Source organism: Dendrobates tinctorius, unplaced genomic scaffold, assembly GCF_039654945.1.
Source record: "Dendrobates tinctorius isolate UK_male_01 unplaced genomic scaffold, ASM3965494v1 ptg000124l, whole genome shotgun sequence".
NCBI lineage: Eukaryota > Metazoa > Chordata > Amphibia > Anura > Dendrobatidae > Dendrobates > Dendrobates tinctorius.
In genome coordinates this window covers 1174259-1191307 of record NW_027361792.1, presented here as the reverse complement: position 1 = coordinate 1191307, position 17049 = coordinate 1174259, and the positions used below count along the sequence as shown (strand labels likewise).

Genomic DNA, 17049 nt, shown 5'->3' with positions numbered 1-17049 from the left:
AGATGATAACAGAAGCCCCCGGAGGTGGATGTGGGGGGCACATACTTTCTCCATATTAATGTATATGGATGTAGATGAGGACAGTGAAGCCCCCGGAGGAGGATGTGGGGGGCACATACTTTCTCCCTATTAATATCTATGGATGTAGATGAGGACAGAGAAGCCCCCGGAGGTGGATGTGGGGGGGCACATACTTTCTCCATATTACTGTCTATGGATGTAGATTAGGACAGAGAAGCCCCCAGAGGTGGATGTGGGGGGGCACACACTTTCTCCATATTAATGTCTATGGATGTAGATGAGGACAGAGAAGCCCCCGGAGGTGGATGTTGGGGGCACATACTTTCTTCATATTAATGTCTACGGATGTAGATGAGGACAGAGAAGCCCCCAGAGGTGGATGTGGGGGGCACATAATTTCTCCATATTAATGTCTATGGATGTAGATGAGGACAGAGAAGCCCCTGGAGGTGGATGTGGGGGGCACATACTTTCTCCATATTAATGTCTATGGATGTAGATGAGGACAGAGAAGCCCCCAGAGGTGGATGTGGGGGGGCACATACTTTCTCCATATTAATGTCTATGGATGTAGATGAGGACAGAGAAGCCCCCGGAGGTGGATGTTGGGGGCACATACTTTCTCCATATTAATGTCTACGGATGTAGATGAGGACAGAGAAGCCCCCAGAGGTGGATGTGGGGGGCACATACTTTCTCCATATTAATGTCTATGGATGTAGATGAGGACAGAGAAGCCCCTGGAGGTGGATGTGGGGGGCACATACTTTCTCCATATTAATGTCTATGGATGTAGATGAGGACAGAGAAGCCCCTGGAGGTGGATGTGGGGGGCACATACTTTCTCCATATTAATGTCTATGGATGTAGATGAGGACAGAGAAGCCCCTGGAGGTGGATATGTGGGGGGCACATACTTTCTCCATATTAATGTCTATGGATGTAGATGAGGACAGAGAAGCCCCCGGAGGTGGATGTGGGGGGCACATACTTTCTCCATATTAATGTCTATGGATGTAGATGAGGACAGAGAAGGCCCCGGAGGTGGATGTGGGGTGCACATACTTTCTCCATATTAATGTCTATGGATGTAGATGAGGACAGAGAAGCCCCCGGAGGTGGATGTGGGGGGCACATACTTTCTCCATATTAATGTCTATGGATGAAGATGAGGACAGTGAAGCCCCCGGAGGTGGATGTTGGGGGGCACATACTTTCTCCATATTAATGTCTATTGATGTAGATGAGGACAGAGAAGCCCCCCGGAGGTGGATGTGGGGGGGCACATACTTTCTCCATATTAATGTCTATGGATGTAGATGATGACAGAGAAGCCCCCGGAGGTGGATGTGGGGGGCACATACTTTCTCCATATTAATGTCTATGGATGTAGATGAGGACAGAGAAGCCCCCCGGAGGTGGATGTGGGGGGGCACATACTTTCTCCATATTAATGTCTATGGATGTAGATGAGGACAGAGAAGCCCCCCGGAGGTGGATGTGGGGGGGGGGGGGACATACTTTCTCCATATTAATGTCTATGTATGTAGATGAGGACAGAGAAGCCCCTGGAGGTGGATGTGGGGGGAACATACTTTCTCCATATTAATATCTATGGATGTAGATGAGGACAGAGAAGCCCCCGGAGGTGGATGTTGGGGGCACATACTTTCTCCATATTAATGTCTATGGATGTAGATGAGGACAGAGAAGCCCCTGGAGGTGGATGTGGGGGGCACATACTTTCTCCATATTAATATCTATGGATGTAGATGAGGACAGAGAAGCCCCCGGAGGTGGATGTTGGGGGCACATACTTTCTCCATATTAATGTCTTTGGATGTAGATGAGGACAGAGAAGCCCCCGGAGGTGGATGTGGGGGGGCACATACTTTCTCCATATTAATGTCTATGGATGTAGATGAGGACAGAGAAGCATCCCGGAGGTGGATGTTGGGGGCACATACTTTCTCCATATTAATGTCTATGTATGTAGATGAGGACAGAGAAGCCCCCGGAGGTGGATGTGGGGGGGGGCACATACTTTCTCCATATTAATATCTATGGATGTAGATGAGGACAGAGAAGCCCCCGGAGGTGGATGTTGGGGGCACATACTTTCTCCATATTAATGTCTATGGATGTAGATGAGGACAGAGAAGCCCCCGGAGGTGGATGTGAGGGGGCACATACTTTCTCCATATTAATGTCTATGGATGTAGATGATGACAGAGAAGCCCCCGGGGGTGGATGTGGGGGGCACATACTTTCTCCATATTTATGTCTATGGATATAGATGATGACAGAGAAGCCCCCGGAGGTGGATGTGGGGGGCACATACTTTCTCCATATTAATGTCTATGGATGTAGATGAGGACAGTGAAGCCCCCGGAGGTGGATGTGGGGGGGCACATACTTTCTCCATATTAATGTCTATGGATGTAGATGAGGACAGTGAAGCCCCCTGAGGAGGGTGTGGGGGGCACATACTTTCTCCATATTAATGTCTATGATTGTAGATGAGGACAGTGAAGCCCCCGGAGGTGGATGTGGGGGGCACATACTTTCTCTATTTTAATGTCTATGGATGTAGATGAGGACCGAGAAGCCCCCGGAGGTGGATGTGGGGGGCACATACTTTCTCCATATTTATGTCTATGGATATAGATGATGACAGAGAAGCCCCCGGAGGTGGATGTGGGGGGCACATACTTTCTCTATAGTAATGTCTATGGATGTAGATGAGGACAGTGAAGCCCCCGGAGGTGGATGTGGGGGGCACATACTTTCTCCATATTAATATCTATGGATGTAGATGAGGACAGTGAAGCCCGCGGAGGTGGATGTGGGGGGCACATACTTTCTCTATAGTAATGTCTATGGATGTAGATGAGGACAGAGAAGCCCCCGGAGGTGGATGTGGGGGGCACATACTTTCTCCATATTTATGTCTATGGATGTAGATGAGGACAGATAAGCCCCCGGAGGTGGATGTGGGGGGCACATACTTTCTCCATATTAATGTCTATGGATGTAGATGAGGACAGTGAAGCCCCCGGAGGTGGATGTGGGGGGCACATACTTTCTCCATATTAATGTCTATGGATGTACATGAGGACGGAGAAGCCCCCAGAGGTGGATGTGGGGGGCACATACTTTCTCCATATTAATGTCTATGGATGTAGATGATAACAGAAGCCCCCGGAGGTGGATGTGGGGGGCACATACTTTCTCCATATTAATGTATATGGATGTAGATGAGGACAGTGAAGCCCCCGGAGGAGGATGTGGGGGGCACATACTTTCTCCATATTAATGTCTATGGATGTAGATGATAACAGAAGCCCCCGGAGGTGGATGTGGGGGGCACATACTTTCTCCATATTAATGTATATGGATGTAGATGAGGACAGTGAAGCCCCTGGAGGAGGATGTGGGGGGCACATACTTTCTCCCTATTAATGTCTATGGATGTAGATGGGGATAGTGAAGCCCCCGGAGGTGGATGTTGGGGGCACATACTTTCTCCATATTACTGTCTATGGATGTAGATTAGGACAGAGAAGCCCCTGGAGGTGGATGTTGGGGGGGCACATACTTTCTCCATATTAATGTCTATGGATGTAGATGATAACAGAAGCCCCTGGAGGTGGATGTGGGGGGCACATACTTTCTCGATATTAATGTCTATGGATGTAGATGATGACAGAGAAGCCCCTGGAGGAGGATGTGGGGGGCACATACTTTCTCCATATTAATGTCTATGGATGTAGATGAGGACAGAGAAGCCCCCAGAGGTGGATGTGGGGGGGCACATACTTTCTCCATATTAATGTCTATGGATGTAGATGAGGACAGAGAAGCCCCCGGAGGTGGATGTTGGGGGCACATACTTTCTTCTTATTAATGTCTATGGATGTAGATGAGGACAGAGAAGCCCCTGGAGGTGGATATGTGGGGGGCACATACTTTCTCCATATTAATGTCTATGGATGTAGATGAGGACAGAGAAGCCCCTGGAGGTGGATGTGGGGGGCACATACTTTCTCCATATTAATGTCTATGGATGTAGATGAGGACAGAGAAGCCCCTGGAGGTGGATGTGGGGTGCACATACTTTCTCCATATTAATGTCTATGGATGTAGATGAGGACAGTGAAGCCCCCGGAGGTGGATGTGGGGGGCACATACTTTCTCCATATTAATGTCTATGGATGTAGAATAGGACAGAGAAGCCCCTGGAGGTGGATGTGGGGGGTACATACTTTCTCCATATTAATGTCTATGGATGTAGATGAGGACAGTGAAGCCCCCGGAGGTGGATGTTGGGGGCACATACTTTCTCCATATTAATGTCTATGATTGTAGATGAGGACAGTGAAGCCCCCGGAGGTGGATGTGGGGGGCACATACTTTCTCCATATTAATGTCTATGGATGTAGATGAGGACAGTGAAGCCCCCGGAGGTGGATGTGGGGTGCACATACTTTCCTCCATATTAATGTCTATGGATGTAGATTAGGACAGAGAAGCCCCCAGAGGTGGATGTGGGGGGCACATACTTTCTCCATATAAATGTCTATGGATGTAGATGAGGACAGAGAAGCCCCCGGAGGTGGATGTGGGGGGCACATACTTTCTCCATATTAATGTCTATGGATGTAGATGAGGACAGTGAAGCCCCCGGAGGTGGGTGTAGGGGGCACATACTTTCTCCATATTAATGTCTATGGATGTACATGAGGACGGAGAAGCCCCCAGAGGTGGATGTGGGGGGCACATACTTTCTCCATATTAATGTCTATGGATGTAGATGATAACAGAAGCCCCCGGAGGTGGATGTGGGGGGCACATACTTTCTCCATATTAATGTATATGGATGTAGATGAGGACAGTGAAGCCCCCGGAGGAGGATGTGGGGGGCACATACTTTCTCCCTATTAATATCTATGGATGTAGATGAGGACAGAGAAGCCCCCGGAGGTGGATGTGGGGGGGCACATACTTTCTCCATATTACTGTCTATGGATGTAGATTAGGACAGAGAAGCCCCTGGAGGTGGATGTGGGGGGCACATACTTTCTCGATATTAATGTCTATGGATGTAGATGATGACAGAGAAGCCCCTGGAGGAGGATGTGGGGGGCACATACTTTCTCCATATTAATGTCTATGGATGTAGATGAGGACAGAGAAGCCCCCAGAGGTGGATGTGGGGGGGCACATACTTTCTCCATATTAATGTCTATGGATGTAGATGAGGACAGAGAAGCCCCCGGAGGTGGATGTTGGGGGCACATACTTTCTCCATATTAATGTCTACGGATGTAGATGAGGACAGAGAAGCCCCCAGAGGTGGATGTGGGGGGCACATACTTTCTCCATATTAATGTCTATGGATGTAGATGAGGACAGAGAAGCCCCTGGAGGTGGATGTGGGGGGCACATACTTTCTCCATATTAATGTCTATGGATGTAGATGAGGACAGAGAAGCCCCTGGAGGTGGATATGTGGGGGGCACATACTTTCTCCATATTAATGTCTATGGATGTAGATGAGGACAGAGAAGCCCCCAGAGGTGGATGTGGGGGGCACATACTTTCTCCATATTAATGTCTATGGATGTAGATGAGGACAGAGAAGCCCCCGGAGGTGGATGTGGGGTGCACATACTTTCTCCATATTAATGTCTATGGATGTAGATGAGGACAGAGAAGCCCCCAGAGGTGGATGTGGGGGGCACATACTTTCTCCATATTAATGTCTATGGATGTAGATGAGGACAGAGAAGCCCCCGGAGGTGGATGTGGGGGGCACATACTTTCTCCATATTAATGTCTATGGATGAAGATGAGGACAGTGAAGCCCCCGGAGGTGGATGTTGGGGGGCACATACTTTCTCCATATTAATGTCTATGGATGTAGATGAGGACAGAGAAGCCCCTGGAGGTGGATGTGGGGGGCACATACTTTCTCCATATTAATATCTATGGATGTAGATGAGGACAGAGAAGCCCCCGGAGGTGGATGTTGGGGGGCACATACTTTCTCCATATTAATATCTATGGATGTAGATGAGGACAGAGAAGCCCCCGGAGGTGGATGTGGGGGGCACATACTTTCTCCATATTAATGTCTATGGATGTAGATGAGGACAGAGAAGCCCCTGGAGGTGGATGTGGGGGGCACATACTTTCTCCATATTAATATCTATGGATGTAGATGAGGACAGAGAAGCCCCCGGAGGTGGATGTTGGGGGGCACATACTTTCTCCATATTAATATCTATGGATGTAGATGAGGACAGAGAAGCCCCTGGAGGTGGATATGTGGGGGGCACATACTTTCTCCATATTAATGTCTATGGATGTAGATGAGGACAGAGAAGCCCCCGGAGGTGGATGTGGGGGGCACATACTTTCTCCATATTAATGTCTATGGATGTAGATGAGGACAGAGAAGGCCCCGGAGGTGGATGTGGGGTGCACATACTTTCTCCATATTAATGTCTATGGATGTAGATGAGGACAGAGAAGCCCCCGGAGGTGGATGTGGGGGGCACATACTTTCTCCATATTAATGTCTATGGATGAAGATGAGGACAGTGAAGCCCCCGGAGGTGGATGTTGGGGGGCACATACTTTCTCCATATTAATGTCTATTGATGTAGATGAGGACAGAGAAGCCCCCCGGAGGTGGATGTGGGGGGGCACATACTTTCTCCATATTAATGTCTATGGATGTAGATGATGACAGAGAAGCCCCCGGAGGTGGATGTGGGGGGCACATACTTTCTCCATATTAATGTCTATGGATGTAGATGAGGACAGAGAAGCCCCCCGGAGGTGGATGTGGGGGGGCACATACTTTCTCCATATTAATGTCTATGGATGTAGATGAGGACAGAGAAGCCCCCCGGAGGTGGATGTGGGGGGGGGGGGGGACATACTTTCTCCATATTAATGTCTATGTATGTAGATGAGGACAGAGAAGCCCCTGGAGGTGGATGTGGGGGGAACATACTTTCTCCATATTAATATCTATGGATGTAGATGAGGACAGAGAAGCCCCCGGAGGTGGATGTTGGGGGCACATACTTTCTCCATATTAATGTCTATGGATGTAGATGAGGACAGAGAAGCCCCTGGAGGTGGATGTGGGGGGCACATACTTTCTCCATATTAATATCTATGGATGTAGATGAGGACAGAGAAGCCCCCGGAGGTGGATGTTGGGGGCACATACTTTCTCCATTTTAATGTCTTTGGATGTAGATGAGGACAGAGAAGCCCCCGGAGGTGGATGTGGGGGGGCACATACTTTCTCCATATTAATGTCTATGGATGTAGATGAGGACAGAGAAGCATCCCGGAGGTGGATGTTGGGTGCACATACTTTCTCCATATTAATGTCTATGTATGTAGATGAGGACAGAGAAGCCCCCGGAGGTGGATGTGGGGGGGGGCACATACTTTCTCCATATTAATATCTATGGATGTAGATGAGGACAGAGAAGCCCCCGGAGGTGGATGTTGGGGGCACATACTTTCTCCATATTAATGTCTATGGATGTAGATGAGGACAGAGAAGCCCCCGGAGGTGGATGTGAGGGGGCACATACTTTCTCCATATTAATGTCTATGGATGTAGATGATGACAGAGAAGCCCCCGGGGGTGGATGTGGGGGGCACATACTTTCTCCATATTTATGTCTATGGATATAGATGATGACAGAGAAGCCCCCGGAGGTGGATGTGGGGGGCACATACTTTCTCCATATTAATGTCTATGGATGTAGATGAGGACAGTGAAGCCCCCGGAGGTGGATGTGGGGGGGCACATACTTTCTCCATATTAATGTCTATGGATGTAGATGAGGACAGTGAAGCCCCCTGAGGAGGGTGTGGGGGGCACATACTTTCTCCATATTAATGTCTATGATTGTAGATGAGGACAGTGAAGCCCCCGGAGGTGGATGTGGGGGGCACATACTTTCTCTATTTTAATGTCTATGGATGTAGATGAGGACCGAGAAGCCCCCGGAGGTGGATGTGGGGGGCACATACTTTCTCCATATTTATGTCTATGGATATAGATGATGACAGAGAAGCCCCCGGAGGTGGATGTGGGGGGCACATACTTTCTCTATAGTAATGTCTATGGATGTAGATGAGGACAGTGAAGCCCCCGGAGGTGGATGTGGGGGGCACATACTTTCTCCATATTAATATCTATGGATGTAGATGAGGACAGTGAAGCCCGCGGAGGTGGATGTGGGGGGCACATACTTTCTCTATAGTAATGTCTATGGATGTAGATGAGGACAGAGAAGCCCCCGGAGGTGGATGTGGGGGGCACATACTTTCTCCATATTTATGTCTATGGATGTAGATGAGGACAGATAAGCCCCCGGAGGTGGATGTGGGGGGCACATACTTTCTCCATATTAATGTCTATGGATGTAGATGAGGACAGTGAAGCCCCCGGAGGTGGATGTGGGGGGCACATACTTTCTCCATATTAATGTCTATGGATGTACATGAGGACGGAGAAGCCCCCAGAGGTGGATGTGGGGGGCACATACTTTCTCCATATTAATGTCTATGGATGTAGATGATAACAGAAGCCCCCGGAGGTGGATGTGGGGGGCACATACTTTCTCCATATTAATGTATATGGATGTAGATGAGGACAGTGAAGCCCCTGGAGGAGGATGTGGGGGGCACATACTTTCTCCCTATTAATGTCTATGGATGTAGATGGGGATAGTGAAGCCCCCGGAGGTGGATGTTGGGGGCACATACTTTCTCCATATTACTGTCTATGGATGTAGATTAGGACAGAGAAGCCCCTGGAGGTGGATGTTGGGGGGGCACATACTTTCTCCATATTAATGTCTATGGATGTAGATTAGGACAGAGAAGCCCCCGGAGGTGGATGTGGGGGGCACATACTTTCTCCATATTAATGTCTATGGATGTACATGAGGACGGAGAAGCCCCCAGAGGTGGATGTGGGGGGCACATACTTTCTCCATATTAATGTCTATGGATGTAGATGATAACAGAAGCCCCCGGAGGTGGATGTGGGGGGCACATACTTTCTCCATATTAATGTATATGGATGTAGATGAGGACAGTGAAGCCCCTGGAGGAGGATGTGGGGGGCACATACTTTCTCCCTATTAATGTCTATGGATGTAGATGGGGATAGTGAAGCCCCCGGAGGTGGATGTTGGGGGCACATACTTTCTCCATATTACTGTCTATGGATGTAGATTAGGACAGAGAAGCCCCTGGAGGTGGATGTGGGGGGGCACATACTTTCTCCATATTAATGTATATGGATGTAGATGAGGACAGTGAAGCCCCCGGAGGAGGATGTGGGGGGCACATACTTTCTCCATATTAATGTCTATGGATGTAGATGATAACAGAAGCCCCCGGAGGTGGATGTGGGGGGCACATACTTTCTCCATATTAATGTATATGGATGTAGATGAGGACAGTGAAGCCCCTGGAGGAGGATGTGGGGGGCACATACTTTCTCCCTATTAATGTCTATGGATGTAGATGGGGATAGTGAAGCCCCCGGAGGTGGATGTTGGGGGCACATACTTTCTCCATATTACTGTCTATGGATGTAGATTAGGACAGAGAAGCCCCTGGAGGTGGATGTTGGGGGGGCACATACTTTCTCCATATTAATGTCTATGGATGTAGATGATAACAGAAGCCCCTGGAGGTGGATGTGGGGGGCACATACTTTCTCGATATTAATGTCTATGGATGTAGATGATGACAGAGAAGCCCCTGGAGGAGGATGTGGGGGGCACATACTTTCTCCATATTAATGTCTATGGATGTAGATGAGGACAGAGAAGCCCCCAGAGGTGGATGTGGGGGGGCACATACTTTCTCCATATTAATGTCTATGGATGTAGATGAGGACAGAGAAGCCCCCGGAGGTGGATGTTGGGGGCACATACTTTCTTCTTATTAATGTCTATGGATGTAGATGAGGACAGAGAAGCCCCTGGAGGTGGATATGTGGGGGGCACATACTTCTCCATATTAATGTCTATGGATGTAGATGAGGACAGAGAAGCCCCTGGAGGTGGATGTGGGGGGCACATACTTTCTCCATATTAATGTCTATGGATGTAGATGAGGACAGAGAAGCCCCTGGAGGTGGATGTGGGGTGCACATACTTTCTCCATATTAATGTCTATGGATGTAGATGAGGACAGTGAAGCCCCCGGAGGTGGATGTGGGGGGCACATACTTTCTCCATATTAATGTCTATGGATGTAGAATAGGACAGAGAAGCCCCTGGAGGTGGATGTGGGGGGTACATACTTTCTCCATATTAATGTCTATGGATGTAGATGAGGACAGTGAAGCCCCCGGAGGTGGATGTTGGGGGCACATACTTTCTCCATATTAATGTCTATGATTGTAGATGAGGACAGTGAAGCCCCCGGAGGTGGATGTGGGGGGCACATACTTTCTCCATATTAATGTCTATGGATGTAGATGAGGACAGTGAAGCCCCCGGAGGTGGATGTGGGGTGCACATACTTTCCTCCATATTAATGTCTATGGATGTAGATTAGGACAGAGAAGCCCCCAGAGGTGGATGTGGGGGGCACATACTTTCTCCATATAAATGTCTATGGATGTAGATGAGGACAGAGAAGCCCCCGGAGGTGGATGTGGGGGGCACATACTTTCTCCATATTAATGTCTATGGATGTAGATGAGGACAGTGAAGCCCCCGGAGGTGGGTGTAGGGGGCACATACTTTCTCCATATTAATGTCTATGGATGTACATGAGGACGGAGAAGCCCCCAGAGGTGGATGTGGGGGGCACATACTTTCTCCATATTAATGTCTATGGATGTAGATGATAACAGAAGCCCCCGGAGGTGGATGTGGGGGGCACATACTTTCTCCATATTAATGTATATGGATGTAGATGAGGACAGTGAAGCCCCCGGAGGAGGATGTGGGGGGCACATACTTTCTCCCTATTAATATCTATGGATGTAGATGAGGACAGAGAAGCCCCCGGAGGTGGATGTGGGGGGGCACATACTTTCTCCATATTACTGTCTATGGATGTAGATTAGGACAGAGAAGCCCCTGGAGGTGGATGTGGGGGGCACATACTTTCTCGATATTAATGTCTATGGATGTAGATGATGACAGAGAAGCCCCTGGAGGAGGATGTGGGGGGCACATACTTTCTCCATATTAATGTCTATGGATGTAGATGAGGACAGAGAAGCCCCCAGAGGTGGATGTGGGGGGGCACATACTTTCTCCATATTAATGTCTATGGATGTAGATGAGGACAGAGAAGCCCCCGGAGGTGGATGTTGGGGGCACATACTTTCTCCATATTAATGTCTACGGATGTAGATGAGGACAGAGAAGCCCCCAGAGGTGGATGTGGGGGGCACATACTTTCTCCATATTAATGTCTATGGATGTAGATGAGGACAGAGAAGCCCCTGGAGGTGGATGTGGGGGGCACATACTTTCTCCATATTAATGTCTATGGATGTAGATGAGGACAGAGAAGCCCCTGGAGGTGGATATGTGGGGGGCACATACTTTCTCCATATTAATGTCTATGGATGTAGATGAGGACAGAGAAGCCCCCAGAGGTGGATGTGGGGGGCACATACTTTCTCCATATTAATGTCTATGGATGTAGATGAGGACAGAGAAGCCCCCGGAGGTGGATGTGGGGTGCACATACTTTCTCCATATTAATGTCTATGGATGTAGATGAGGACAGAGAAGCCCCCAGAGGTGGATGTGGGGGGCACATACTTTCTCCATATTAATGTCTATGGATGTAGATGAGGACAGAGAAGCCCCCGGAGGTGGATGTGGGGGGCACATACTTTCTCCATATTAATGTCTATGGATGAAGATGAGGACAGTGAAGCCCCCGGAGGTGGATGTTGGGGGGCACATACTTTCTCCATATTAATGTCTATTGATGTAGATGAGGACAGAGAAGCCCCCCGGAGGTGGATGTGGGGGGCACATACTTTCTCCATATTAATGTCTATGGATGTAGATGATGACAGAGAAGCCCCCGGAGGTGGATGTGGGGGGCACATACTTTCTCCATATTAATGTCTATGGATGTAGATGAGGACAGAGAAGCCCCCCGGAGGTGGATGTGGGGGGGCACATACTTTCTCCATATTAATGTCTATGGATGTAGATGATGACAGAGAAGCCCCCGGAGGTGGATGTGGGGGGCACATACTTTCTCCATATTAATGTCTATGGATGTAGATGAGGACAGAGAAGCCCCCCGGAGGTGGATGTGGGGGGGCACATACTTTCTCCATATTAATGTCTATGGATGTAGATGAGGACAGAGAAGCCCCCCGGAGGTGGATGTGGGGGGGGGGCACATACTTTCTCCATATTAATGTCTATGTATGTAGATGAGGACAGAGAAGCCCCTGGAGGTGGATGTGGGGGGGAACATACTTTCTCCATATTAATATCTATGGATGTAGATGAGGACAGAGAAGCCCCCGGAGGTGGATGTTGGGGGCACATACTTTCTCCATATTAATGTCTATGGATGTAGATGAGGACAGAGAAGCCCCTGGAGGTGGATGTGGGGGGCACATACTTTCTCCATATTAATATCTATGGATGTAGATGAGGACAGAGAAGCCCCCGGAGGTGGATGTTGGGGGGCACATACTTTCTCCATATTAATATCTATGGATGTAGATGAGGACAGAGAAGCCCCCGGAGGTGGATGTGGGGGGCACATACTTTCTCCATATTAATGTCTATGGATGTAGATGAGGACAGAGAAGCCCCCGGAGGTGGATGTGGGGGGGGCACATACTTTCTCCATATTAATGTCTATGGATGTAGATGAGGACAGAGAAGCCCCCGGAGGTGGATGTGGGGGGGGGCACATACTTTCTCCATATTAATGTCTATGGATGTAGATGAGGACAGAGAAGCCCCTGGAGGTGGATATGTGGGGGGCACATACTTTCTCCATATTAATGTCTATGGATGTAGATGAGGACAGTGAAGCCCCCGGAGGTGGTTGTGGGGGGCACATACTTTCTCTATATTAATGTCTATGGATGTAGATGAGGACCGAGAAGCCCCCGGAGGTGGATGTGGGGGGCACATACTTTCTCCATATTTATGTCTATGGATATAGATGATGACAGAGAAGCCCCCGGAGGTGGATGTGGGGGGCACATACTTTCTCCATATTAATGTCTATGGATGTAGATGAGGACAGTGAAGCCCCCGGAGGTGGATGTGGGGGGGGCACATACTTTCTCCATATTAATGTCTATGGATGTAGATGAAGACAGTGAAGCCCCCTGAGGAGGGTGTGGGGGGCACATACTTTCTCCATATTAATGTCTATGATTGTAGATGAGGACAGTGAAGCCCCCGGAGGAGGATGTGGGGGGCACATACTTTCTCCATATTAATGTCTATGATTGTAGATGAGGACAGTGAAGCCCCCGGAGGTGGATGTGGGGTGCACATACTTTCCTCCATATTAATGTCTATGGATGTAGATTAGGACAGAGAAGCCCCCAGAGGTGGATGTGGGGGGCACATACTTTCTCCATATTAATGTCTATGGATGTAGATGAGGACAGAGAAGCCCCCGGAAATGGATGTGGGGGGCACATACTTTCTCCATATTAATGTCTATGGATGTAGATGAGGACAGTGAAGCCCCCGGAGGTGGATGTAGGGGGCACATACTTTCTCCATATTAATGTCTATGGATGTACATGAGGACGGAGAAGCCCCCAGAGGTGGATGTGGGGGGCACATACTTTCTCCATATTAATGTACACTCACTGGCCACTTTATTAGGTACACCTGTCCAACTGTGTGTTAAGACTTAATTTCTAATCAGCCAATCACATGGCGGCAACTCAGTGCATTTAGGCATGTAGACATGGTCAAGACAATCTCCTGCAGTTCAAACCGAGCATCAGTATGGGGAAGAAAGGTGATTTGAGTGCCTTTGAACGTGGCATGATTGTTGGTGCCAGAAGGGCTGGTCTGAGAATTTCAGAAACTGCTGATCTACTGGGATTTTCACGCACAACCATCTCTAGGGTTTACAGAGAATGGTCCGAAAAAGAAAAAAAATCCAGTGAGCGGCAGTTCTGTGGCCGGAAATGCCATGTTGATGCCAGAGGTCAGAGGAGAATGGGCAGACTGGTTCGAGCTGATAGAAAGGCAACAGTGACTCAAATTGCCACCCGTTACAACCAAGGTAGGCAGAAGAGCATCTCTGAACGCACAGTGCGTCGAACTTTGAGGCAGATGGGCTACAGCAGCAGAAGACCACACTGGGTACCACTCCTCTCAGCTAAGAACAGGAAACTGAGGCTACAATTTGCAAAAGCTCATCGAAATTGGACAGTAGAAGATTGGAAAAACGTTGCCTGGTCTGATGAGTCTCGATTTCTGCTGCGACATTCGGATGGTAGGGTCAGAATTTGGCGTAAACAACATGAAAGCATGGATCCATCCTGCCTTGTATCAACGGTTCAGGCTGGTGGTGGTGGTGTCATGGTGTGGGGAATTTTTTCTGGGCACTCTTTGGGCCCCTTGGTACCAATTGAGCATCGTTGCAACGCCACAGCCTACCTGAGTATTGTTGCTGACCATGTCCATCCCTTTATGACCACAATGTACCCAACATCTGATGGCTACTTTCAGCAGGATAATGCGCCATGTCATAAAGCTCGAATCATCTCAGATTGGTTTCTTGAACATGACAATGAGTTCACTGTACTCAAATGGCCTCCTCAGTCACCAGATCTCAATCCAATAGAGCATCTTTGGGATGTGGTGGAACGGGAGATTCGCATCAGGGATGTGCAGCCGACAAATCTGCGCCAACTGTGTGATGCCATCATGTCAATATGGTCCAAAATCTCTGAGGAATGCTTCCAGCACCTTGTTGAATCTCTGCCACGAAGAATTGAGGCAGTTCTGAAGGCAAAAGGGGGTCCAACCCCTTACTAGCATGGTGTACCTAATAAAGTGGCCAGTGAGTGTATATGGATGTAGATGAGGACAGTGAAGCCCCCGGAGGAGGATGTGGGGGGCACATACTTTCTCCCTATTAATGTCTATGGATGTAGATGGGGATAGTGAAGCCCCCGGAGGTGGATGTGGGGGGCACATACTTTCTCCATATTACTGTCTATGGATGTAGATGAGGACAGAGAAGCCCCGGAGGTGGATGTGGGGGGCACAAACTTCCTCCATATTAATGTCTATGGATGTAGATGAGGACAGAGAAGCCCCCGGAGGTGGATGTGGGGGGCACATACTTTCTCCATATTAATGTCTATGGATGTAGATGAGGACAGAGAAGCCCCCGGAGGTGGATGTGGGGGGCACATACTTTCTCCATATTAATGTCTATGGATGAAGATGAGGACAGTGAAACCCCCCGGAGGTGGATGTGGGGGGGCACATACTTTCTCTATATTAATGTCTATGGATGTAGATGAGGACAGAGAAGCCCCCGGAGGTGGATGTAGGGGGCACATACTTTCTCCATATTAATGTCTATGGATGTACATGAGGACGGAGAAGCCCCCAGAGGTGGATGTGGGGGGCACATACTTTCTCCATATTAATGTCTATGGATGAAGATGAGGACAGTGAAGCCCCCGGAGGTGGATGTGGGGGGGCACATACTTTCTCCATATTAATGTCTATGGATGTAGATGAGGACAGAGAAGCCCCCCGGAGGTGGATGTGGGGGGGCACATACTTTCTCCATATTAATGTCTATGGATGTAGATGATGACAGAGAAGCCCCCGGAGGTGGATGTGGGGGGCACATACTTTCTCCATATTAATGTCTATGGATGAAGATGAGGACAGTGAAGCCCCCGGAGGTGGATGTGGGGGGGGGCACATACTTTATCCATATTAATGTCTATGGATGTAGATGAGGACAGAGAAGCCCCCGGAGGTGGATGTGGGGTGCACATACTTTCTCCATATTAATGTCTATGGATATAGAGGAGGACAGTGAAGCCCCCGGAGGTGGATGTGGGGGCACATACTTTCTCCATATTAATGTCTATGAATGTAGATTGGGACAGAGAAGCCCCCGGAGGTGGATGTGGGGGGCACATACTTTCTCCATATTTATGTCTATGGATGTAGATTAGGACAGAGAAGCCCCCGGAGGTGGATGTGGGGGGCACATACTTTCTTGATATTAATGTCTATGGATGTAGATGATGACAGAGAAGCCCCCGGAGATGGATGTTGGGGGGGCACATACTTTCTCCATATTAATATCTATGGATGTAGATGAGGACAGAGAAGCCCCCGGAGGTGGATGTTGGGGGCACATACTTTCTCCATATTAATGTCTATGGATGTAGATGAGGTCAGAGAAGCCCCTGGAGGTGGATATGTGGGGGGCACATACTTTCTCCATATTAATGTCTATGGATGTAGATGAGGACAGAGAAGCCCCCGGAGGTGGATGTGGGGGGCACATACTTTCTTCTTATTAATGTCTATGGATGTAGATGAGGACAGAGAAGCCCCCGGAGGTGGATGTTGGGGGCACATACTTTCTCCATATTAATGTCTATGGATGTAGATGAGGTCAGAGAAGCCCCTGGAGGTGGATATGTGGGGGGCACATACTTTCTCCATATTAATGTCTATGGATGTAGATGAGGACAGAGAAGCCCCTGGAGGTGGATGTGGGGGGCACATACTTTCTCCATATTAATGTCTATGGATGTAGATGAGGACAGAGAAGCCCCTGGAGGTGGATGTGGGGTGCACATACTTTCTCCATATTAATGTCTATGGATGTAGATGAGGACAGTGAAGCCCCCGGAGGTGGATGTGGGGTGCACATACTTTCTCCATATTAATGTCTATGGATGTAGATTAGGACAGAGAAGCCCCTGGAGGTGGATGTGGGGGGCACATACTTTCT

The 17049-nt window shown here is 48.8% G+C and overlaps 1 protein-coding gene and 1 long non-coding RNA gene across 5 annotated transcripts in view; both read left to right on the top strand.

Annotated features, from left to right (window-relative positions):
• The window catches only part of CSTPP1 (centriolar satellite-associated tubulin polyglutamylase complex regulator 1), a 152858-nt gene that overhangs the window by 114883 nt on the left and 20926 nt on the right, over nucleotides 1-17049 (top strand). The window lies entirely within an intron of this gene.
• On the top strand, nucleotides 1536-13287 carry LOC141046888 (uncharacterized). Its single transcript, XR_012219688.1, has 2 exons — nucleotides 1536-3596; nucleotides 3671-13287. It is a non-coding gene; the product is annotated as an uncharacterized lncRNA (long non-coding RNA).